The sequence below is a fragment of the Ictidomys tridecemlineatus genome, unplaced genomic scaffold (assembly GCF_052094955.1).
Source record: "Ictidomys tridecemlineatus isolate mIctTri1 unplaced genomic scaffold, mIctTri1.hap1 Scaffold_842, whole genome shotgun sequence".
Taxonomy (NCBI): domain Eukaryota; kingdom Metazoa; phylum Chordata; class Mammalia; order Rodentia; family Sciuridae; genus Ictidomys; species Ictidomys tridecemlineatus.
The window spans coordinates 110,551-121,447 of NW_027526093.1; positions in this window are offsets into that span (position 1 = coordinate 110,551).

Below are 10,897 nucleotides of genomic sequence, written 5' to 3' on the forward strand. Positions count from 1 at the left end.
ATTTAGAGTTGCTCGGTCCCATTTTTGTAGATCAGTTATCTGAGTTCTAGTGTAGGGAGTTGTTGTCCTAAGGCTGGAAATGGCATGAGAGCCAAAGTGTTAAAAACTGCCAAGAAGCCAAAATACCACTAATGCCCCCTGTACAGGGTTGTCACATGAAATAGGTAATTCCAACTGAAAATAGCCTAAGAAAACAGTGTCCATTTCTTCATCCTGAAAAAGACACATGCCTTTAAAGCAAATAATTAAATCATAAATATTGTAAAAAAATATGGCTGAGACACAGCAGAGCCTCCTATCCTGGTGTAAGTGCACTAGGAATAGTGGCAACAGGTGATCCACAGGGTTCTCAGTTTCAACCTGTCAGGCAGTACTGGAGGTGCTGCGGACCCCGCACTAACTCACCCACACCTGCTCACTGATGTCCCTGAATGTGGCCTTACCGCCTTCCTCCCCCTTGGCCACAGGAACCCACTGCCCACTGACAGGCTTTCTTGGTGGTTCTGAGAAAACCCCTGTCCTCATGAGGCACGTGCACCTGAGAAGAACCCGCTTTGCTTACAAGCACTGGTCAGGAAGGGCAGAACTCCAGGATGCGAGGGGCGCATCCCTGCTCCTGGCCACAGCAGGGGTAGAAATGCCTTGCACCCCAGGGCTGCACTCCTGCCAACCACTGCTCCTCCCACGCATAAACCAGTGAAGTGGCCTGACGGAGGATCTCCTGAAGCCCCACCACAACATGGCTGTATGTGCCTTCCATGTGCAAACCATACCTAGGGACAGGAATGTGAGTGAGCCAAGAAGCCGAAACACAGAAGCAAAAGAAGGATCGCCTGCAGCCAAGACAGAAAGCTCGCTTTCATACGCCCGAGAAACAATCAGGACAGACTCTCAGTGCTTAGATCTAGGCTGGATGATAGAACGCCAAAGTCTCACTCTTTTTTAAGTGTGTGTATGTGTGTGTGTGTGTGTGTGTGTGTGTGTGTGTGTATGTGAGAGACATGTTATGTAAAAGACTGAGCATCAGCAGGCTGCTTTACTGGAGTACAAACCCCAAGACCACAAACTCATCTATCTTCCAACAAATATAAATTCAATATTAGGAGGATCCTCATTTTGCTTTTTAAAATAACCTTTTATGAGCACATGTACAATAGAAAGTTCACATCAGGTAACGTTGGCGATATTTGCATGGTATTGTCTTAATCTACTCAGCCTGTGACAAAATGCTCAGACTGGGTCATTCAGGGCTGACAGAAATAATTCCACATAGTTCTGGAGGCCAGACATCTCGGATCAACTGGCCAGGGGATTCGGTGTCTGGTGAGTGCCGTCCCCATGGATGACATCTTCTGTGTGTTCTCACCTGGAAGAAGGATGGGGCCCTTCCATCAGGCCTCTTTTCAGAGCCCTCAGGACCTTAAATGAGGAGATCAACTTCTTTCTGTTAATGGAGTGGTGAGGATGAATTTTATTTAAATTTGCAGTAATGTTCTGTGACCACTTGGGGGTGCCTGTGGATTGTAGAAACAGAAGATGCCAGTGCAAGGGATTAATAAACTTTGTAGTTTAGGAATGCTTTCAGTGAATGCTAGGCAGTACTGTTTAGGACAGTGGTTGTTTTTTGTTTGTTTCTTTTTTAAAAAAATGCAGTTCTGGGGATTGAATCGGGAGCTTTGCTCATACTGGTCAAGTGCTTTATCACTGAGCTCTGTCCCCAGCCCAGTGATCTTTTTAAGGTACTCTAAAAGTGGTTTGCATCCCTTCAATGTAAATTACCAGTGCTTAGTGGGATTTTTATTAGATAATTAAACTCTTCAGTAGTTAAAACATTATACTAAATTAGAAATGTATCATCATATTTACTTTTATAGAATGACAGTTGCTTGATTAAATTCTGACATAGTGCAGTAATAAGACATGTATATTGAAATGCTAATTACTTGGAACTTAAAAAAATGATTTCGAGACTGTAAGCACAATTGATGTATCACTGGATTTCACAATGATAAAACAAGATTTAGCATTGAAAGGATTCAGTATCTCTATAGCTATACCACCCTGAATTTGCCAAATCTTGTGTGAATTGATGCAATGAAGACTCTCTTTACTTAATTTTAAATATTTGTAGTTGTCGTTACTCTCAAAACCTAAGTATTAGTTGTGTGTGTGCACATTTTCCAGAGCATTGAAGGAGAACATCATGAAAAAGCTTTAGAACTGCTGAAAGCAGCCCAAGGAAAGGTTAAATTGGTAGTACGGTATAAACCCAAAGTCTTAGAAGAAATGGAGTCACGCTTTGAAAAAATGAGATCTGCAAAACACAGGCAACAGACCTAATACATTTAAAACTTTATATTTAATTTTGCTTTTTAGCTAGAGAAGTTTTACTTGTGACCTACTAATGGCCAAAATGCCAATAATTGTAAAAAACAAAAAAATAAAAACTTCCCTTGAAATCCTCCTTGCCATTTTATAAATGCCTATTTTAACATCATTTATGGTTCTAGAGATGCATACACTTTTTTTCTGACAAGAAAAAGTAAAAGGTGTTGAGGGCAATTCTGTCTTGTTGTTTTTACGGACCTTTTTCAAATGCAGATTTTTGTCATAAAGTTGTTATAGATTTTTAAAAATGCTTTTTAAATATTAAAATGTAATATTTAAGAAGAATGTTTTTTTCCATCTGGCTACTTATTTAAAATTTAACAGTTCTCTAACTTTTTTTTTTTGCTTACTATATATATATTTTTTAACCTCTGAAATTCTTTACAGATTTCCAAGAAATTAAATATGGCAGTCTCACCTACAGCACTTCATAACCCTTCGTTGTTAACATCATTGCTGCATTTTGTACTTTGAACATACATATAATATATATATAGTCAATTGTAGATAATAACACAGCATATTAGAAGTTTTTTTACTTTCATTTGAACATGTATAATGGGTATTCATTTATACTGATTTATAAAAGTGAGTTTTAAACACTGAAACAATCATCGCCTAAAATATGTATTTCATAATATTTAACCAGTGTGGAAAGAGGATGTAATTTGACTATTAGCATTAATGATTATATCCCTTTCTAATTGTAGTCAACAATATATCAAAAAGTATAAATGCAAAACAGGTTTAGATCTCATCTTGCAAATTTTTTTAAGACTATTAATTTTTATTTAAGTACATTTCTCATGGTTTGGTCTTTCCATGCCTAGAGATGAGCCAGTTAGTTTGTGGTGGGAAATAGCAGAAAGAAAGAAGAAAAATTTAACCTCACTAGTCTTGAGTTACACATCTTACTAGGTCATTTTAAAGAATCAATGTTAAATAGGAAAAAGAGGATATATTTTAAGATCTGTAAAAACTATGAGGTGATTTGATAAGAATCTGTAGATTGTCACAATGAGTAGGAACTCATTTATATTAAAACGGTTGGATTTAGGGATGCAATCTTTGTTTACGATTCAAATACAATGGGAATTTTGAAAGTTACTTTGTCATTTGTCCACTGGATGTCACTCTTTTACTAAACGGCAGCTATTAGTATATGACTGTGACTGAGTTCTTCATAAAAGTTGAAATTAAAGAGTTAATTTTCAGTCACAATTCACAGGAACATTTGTACATTTTTTAAAAATTGTGAAAGACATGCTAAAAGAAGATGGATTTTTTTAAAAAAATAAGAGTTTGGCATAATTATCAATCCTGTATTTTAAAAAGTGGGCATTGTAATATTCCTTCAGGAAGAAAAGAAATTTCTATACATTTTTCTGCATGTTTGTGAGCACTGTGAGTCTTAAAATATTATTCCAGTTTTCACTGATTTCTCAGAATATAAGTCAATCAGCATTGTTATTTATCATTTAGGTATTTAACACTGGATTGCATGGTTGAATGTGTCTGTAGTCCACTAAAAAACATGCTTGTTATTGGTAGGATCATGTTGTTAAATTGTATATTTTCAAAATTAATTGGTGTGTTTTAAAAATATTGGGACCAAAGTAGTATAGAAGAATTATGGACTTAATTTAATTGTAAAATTATTAGAGATATTTGTTGTAGAGCTTAATATATTAAATTATTGGTGTATATAAAAATATTATTGTTATTGTTATGCTTGTATTCTTGCATTACAGGGTAAATAAACCCTGAAGAAATCTTATTTTAATATAGCTACAGCTATAGTAGCTTTTAGGATATATCAACATTTCCTTATAAATTATAGCTTCCTGGTTCAATGTCTCAGCTGTATCCGAACTTTCAGCCAAGTTAAATCTTTTTTTGGTGTTGAATCTCAGTAAATTAAGTAAGCTGGGTTGTTTTTTCTTTCGCAGTAATTCACAATCTATTCTTTGTGTGAGTTGGCACCTATTTATAATTCTTAAAATAAAGATAGCATAATGACCCAAATACAGTAGTTTTGCTTGGTACTGTTGGTGCTGTTGAGCATGAGTAGCAGTAGTTTGTATTCATTAACGCAATTTTTATAGTATATCTCAGAATTTTAAATCTTATCATAGAACTGTTCAGTCAATAGCAAAGATACAGAAAAGTGGTCTAGTATGATGAGGAAATGAAGCAATTTTCATCTTGTAAATGGATGGTTTGTGAATAAAGCTAAGCATAAAGTAAGTATATAATCGGTGCTTGATTTTTAAATTACAAATGTTAACCCCCCCTTCATTTTTTAAAAATTTTCTTATTACTTCAAAATGAGTTGACTCAGTGTTTCTGAACCTTAGTTGCATATTAGAAAGCCCTGCAGAGCTCAAAAATTATTAATACTTGGGTCCCCTCCCATACAACTAATTCAGGGTCACTTGTTTATTTAAAAAAAAAAACATACCAGATGGTTCTAAGGGACATCCAGGGTTGAGAACCACTAATTCTGTTTGCAAGTATCAGAATAGAATACTTCAATTCGTAGCTACATGCTGATTGATTATATTATTTATTTAGGCATAAAACATACTTGGCATTTCTTATTTGGAAAGTAATAATAGTCTACCTTTTTTCTTTTATTAAAAAAACTAGTAGTTTAAATATAAACTTTTAATGTTTAATCTTTCTGCCCCTTTTGCTTTAAAACTTACAAAGATAGTGTTTATTCTTTGAAAAAGCAGCTTAAAATTACAGATGAGAAATGTTGTAATTCATGATTACATACTGTCTTAATATGGTCACTCTATCTTTTGCTGTAATGCTAGATTATAGTGGCCTAGTTCTTTAAAATTTTGATGATTCAGATATGTAGGGAGTTATTTTGTTTTGTTGTCATTTTCCTCCTCTTCTAAATTTTTAGTTTATGTTTTATTTTTTCTTGTCAAGTATTTAAATAGTTTGGCTCAAATACTTTGTTTACAATTAAAATGGATATGATAGCATGTAGTAGAAGAAATAGCATGGCTTATCTGGAAAGAATGTCAGCATGACTTGGTATGGACTTAAAAGAATACATGTTGTGAATATTTTATAATATGGAATGATCATTGAAATAGTAAGGACTCTAGTAATTGTATTTCCTGAATAAACGTATGTTTATGAATTATTTTAACTTACAGTTTGTTGTTTCCTCTGCCAGCAGTCTGGTTTTACAGTTTTTATTGTCCAAAATTTATTACTGTTGTTTCTTTAAAGGTTATTATAGTAATAGTTAAATAATGGAGAAAAACAAGTCACTTGCTTTCTCATTGCTTTACAAGAACTTTAGAACTAATTTGTATCTGGACCTGGTTTTAAAATACTGGCAAATGATATGCTTCTACTTTTTTAGTTCAAGATAATATTTCTCCAAAATGGATGTAAAATAATACTTTTTCAGCATATGACTTCATTTATCAATTTAATTCTAATTCTAAAGCTTATTTAAAATAAATTTGTATGTGTTATGACCTTGTTCTTTGGAATTGAAAAATGATACAATTAGAAATAGTTGTGTTTCTGAACTCTGTTATCAAATAATTTTGCATAAGGTAAAAATACAGTTCATGGTGATTGCCTAAATGAAACTTTAAGTTTCTATATTTTGCTTTGTCTTTCATAAAATGTAACTAAAGGAAAATTTCTGCTTTTTCAAGAGAGGCAGTGTGGTGTGCAATTGACAGCACATATTGTGGGCACCAGCTTCGATGATTTAATCCCAGTTCTGACATTACTGTGAATGTTAGATAAGTTACTAAGTTCTTCATTCCTTAGTTCCCTCATCTGTCATTTATAATAAGTGTTCCTATAAGTGTTATGCCATTATTGCCATTATCTGTAAAGCCCTTAGAAAGATGCATGTGTTTGCTTTTATCTTCTCCCTCATGTAAAATAGCTTTAGGACCTTATCAGCAAAAAGGAAATAATCATAGTCCAGTAATTAAAATTAGCAAGTTCATATTTTGAAGTCCAGAAAATGGGATTTTTAAGCTATGCTTAAAAATTTTAGGAAGAATACCATAAAGAAATTACACATTTCTGTCCAAAGAAGCTCATGGAATCCTAATGTTAGTGCAGTTTTGGGGAAGTGGAAGATTTGGACCACACTCAGACTGAAAATCATTGGAAGATAGGTGCAGGTAAGGAATTTGTTAAATAGAAAAGCAGTTTGTAAGAAGATGATCTAGATGGAAATAGTTAACTGCTGGTGTCATGTATTATAAGGCTTAATTCATCATCATTTTATATATATATATATATATATATATATATATATATATATATATATATATATATATATATATATTTGGCAGTGGGTGGGATTGGATTTAGGGCCTCATGTATGCTAAGCAGGTGCCCTACCACTGAGTTATACCCCCAGCCCCCTGAACTCCTAAAAAGCATGGATGGACAGGGGTGATGCCGGAGGTATAGTTCAGTGGCATATTATTTGCCTAGCATTGCATAAGGGTAGGTGTATGCTCCATCCGCAGCACTGCAAAAAACAAAAAGACACAAAAATACATGATAATGTACCAGGCAACCATAGTTTAATAAAAGAAAAAAAAAACATTTGTTAGGCCTTACTTTCTTCAAAATTTCAGTAAACCAGACAATTCCCTAAATCTTTAAATTATTTTGTCATGTTCAGTATTGTTGATTGCTGTGATTTTAATATAATGAAGTGACCCAGGTTTTTATACATTTAATTCTTCAGTGGCAAATAATCTTCACTTGATGAAATTTTTAAGCTTTATATACAAAGCAAGAGGTAAAACTCATACAGAACCAATTTGTCAGTTTTCTTCATTGGATTTTTACATTTTAAGAAAGGGACAAACCTAGAGTAATGGTATATGCCTCTAGTCCCAGATACTTGGAGGCTGAGGCAGAAGGATTGCTTGATCCCAGTTTTGAGACTCTCCTGAACAATGTAGCAGGATACATGCATCTCAATAAACAAATAAGAACAATGAAAAAAAAGCTGTGCCACATCAGTAACAAAGTATGTGTAAGACCTAATTTTTGTCCAGTACAGAAGTGTATTTTGGACACCCATTAAGGAAGATATTGTCCTTCAAAAATTTTTGTAAGGGAAGGAAGTAGAAAATTTTGTTACAGTCTCTAAAGCTGTTCTAACCAATTAGATTTTTAAAAAATGGCATTGGAAGCACATAAGTTCTAAATATGTGTTAGGGTTTTTTTGTTTGTTTTGTTTTAAGTAATTCATCAGAGGGAAAAAAATTCTATACCCGAGTGAAAATTTTTATTTTTTTAAATTCATTTGTAGTTGTACATGATGAGTGTATTTTGACATAAAACATCTGTAACTTCCCATTCTTGTGGTTGTACATTATGTGAAGTTACACTGGTCATGTATTCATATATGAATATAGGAAAGTTTCATCTGATTCATTATCCTGCCTTTCCTATCCTTACCTCACTTCCCTTCCCTTCATTCCCCTTTATATAATTCAAAGAACTTCTGTTCTCTCCCCCCCATTGTGTGTTATCATGTGCATATCAGAACATTCTGCCTTAGGTTTTTGGGGACTTGCTTATTTCACTTAGCACGATAGTCTCCATTTCTAGTCACTTACTGGCAGATGCCATAGTTTCATTATTCTTAATTGCTGAGTAATATTCAATTGTGTAAACACACCACATTTTCTTTATTCATTCATCTATTTCTGGTATCTCTTCTTTGACAGTCTTGAGCCCTGAATTTAGATGCTACCTAACCTGTAACTGTTTTCAGGTGTTAAAAATGAACGATCTCCAAAGCATAAAAAGAGAGATTGGAATCCTAATCCCCAGTACCTCATATTATGACCTTATTTGGGTATAGGGTATTTCAAAGGTAATCAAGTTAAAATGAGTTCATTAAAGTAATTCTTTATGGCTGAGTAGTACTCCATTATGTTAGTACTCCATGGTGTACATATATCACATCCATTCATCTTTTGAAAGGCATCTAGATTGGTTCCATAGCTTAGCTATTTTGAATTGAGTTGCTATAAAAATTGATGTGATTGTCAGTGTGGTATGCCGATTTTAAATCCTTTGTATATATACTAAGGAATGGGATGACTGGGTCAAATGGTGGTTCTGTTCCTAGGTTTTTTGGGTTTTTGTTTTTGATGAGTCTTCATACTGCTCTTTCAAAGCAGTTGCAGCAATTTGCAGTCCCACCAGCAATATATTAATGTATCTCTTTCCTGACATTCTTGCCAAGATTCATTGTTACTTGAATCATTTGACAGTAAATGGACAGATCTGGAGATTATCATGCTAAGTTAAATAAGCCAGTTCCCAAAAGGCAAATGTTTTCTCTGATATGTAGAAGCTAAACTACAATAAGGGGAAAAAGGGGATAGATATATATGAAAATATCAGTGAATCCCACCATCATGTACCTTCGCAAGAATGGGGTCCTAACTAGAATGAGTTATACTCCATGCTTCTATAATTATATCAAAATAGATTCTACTGTCATGTATAACTAAAAAGAGCCAATAATTTTTAAAAAATCAAGAGCAAAAGTAAAGATTGCTACATTTGTTTAAGGTGGGGAGGAGAATTTGTTAGAGCGGACCCTAATCCAATATGGCTGGTGTCCTTACTAAATAAAGAGAATTTGGACACAGAGATAACATAGAGAGACCATGAACAATCCTTATAGATGCTTATCTACATGTCAAGGGATGCTAAAGCTTGCCAACAAATCACCAGGAAAAAGGGGAGTGATGTGGAGCAGATGCCCCTCACATCTCTCAGAACCATTGCTGATTTCTAGATCTTGGAATTATAGCCTCTGGAACTGTGAGACGATAGCTTTCTTTTAGATACCTAATTTGTGGTACTTTGTTAATACATCTCTAAAAAATGAATATGTGATAATCCACCTTTTGGTGGCACCACTATCAAAAATGGGTACTGGAATAAAATGTGGTTCCTTCCATGTTCAATAAAAAGGTTCCCATGGAATTAGTCTTGACTAAGGAAGCATGAGATTCCTGATCTTTGAAAGTAAGGAGGATGCTACACACCTGTGTTGCTGTTATCTTGTTCCTCCTGGGACTTGTCTGGGACTCCTGAGCTTGTCTAACCTAGGCTCAGCCTCACACAATGTAGCTTTTTCCTCACTTTATGTCAGCTATTAATAGCTCTCATCTCAACTCTAGGCTCTGGCAATGTCTTTTTAAACACTGTGGAGAGGAATTTCTGCAGCAGCTGTGGCCCCAGTTGGACTGTGATGAGACTGTTTTTGGCCAGAAGTATTAAACCCAGTAAAGTTTTGTGCAGGCTTCTTATGATCCATATACTTTATGCAAAGCATTAATTCAACCAGAACTGATTACATTGCTCGCTCCTTAAAACTTCCTTGTACTTAGGATAAAATCAAAATACCTTGCCATGACTTAAAGGTTCTGCATAATCCATCTCCTATTCCTCTACATTCTTATTTTATTGCCCCATTTGTTATCCTCCACACCATTTCCCCTTACTGGAAAACTTTCCCTCTGGTTCTTCAACTCTCACTGCTCACTCGGTTTTCAGCAGAAGTCACCACTTCCATTAAACCTTCTGTTCACTTCCTCTAAATTTGGGTTCCTCATCATTTTGTTAATATGGTTAAGATATTTTTTAACATTTTTAATTTCACTTTCTCCATTAGAATTTAAGTTCTGCAACAGCAAGAAGGATCATAGCTATATGTACATCACTTGGATATATAGTGCCTGAAACATAGTATGAAGATTCATTATAGCTTGTTGAATTGGCCTACTTTCTAAAAGCTCATGGATATATCAAGAACTTACATTGGAAACAAAAACATTCATGCATAAGATATAGATTTGTCAACTTATTCTGATATTAAAATAAATGTCCTAGCAAGAACCTAAATACAAAAGATAAAAACTTTGTCAATCTTATCACCTCATTCCATTAAAATGTCATGTACAATTTATGGAGGACAACAATGAAGGTTATTTTAGTCTTTAATAATAAAAAAACTCCAAATCTTACACACACACACACACACACACACACACACACACACACACAATTTTCTGGTGCTGGCAGTCAAACTCACAGCCTCACATATGCTAGGCAAGTGCTGTACCCCAAATGTACACCCCCAGCCCAATAGCTGAAATTTATGCACTCACTAATATCTGGTTTTAAAAAATGTTTAATAATTATTTAAGGATGTCAGAAGGAAATAACTGAAGAGACAACAAAAAAGAAAGTTGGAAGAAGAAATTTACCAGCAATGGTTTTATTCACATTAGCTTTTCATTGCTGTAACAAAAGGATGAAAGATTTATTTGGCTCATGATAGAGGTATAATTATTTCAATGTATTTCAGCAAGTATATTCTATAAAAAGGAGTTAAAAATAAGTGAACATATGCCTGCTTCTATACCCACCATGATAAGCTAATGAAAAAAAAAATGTTCAGGCCTTT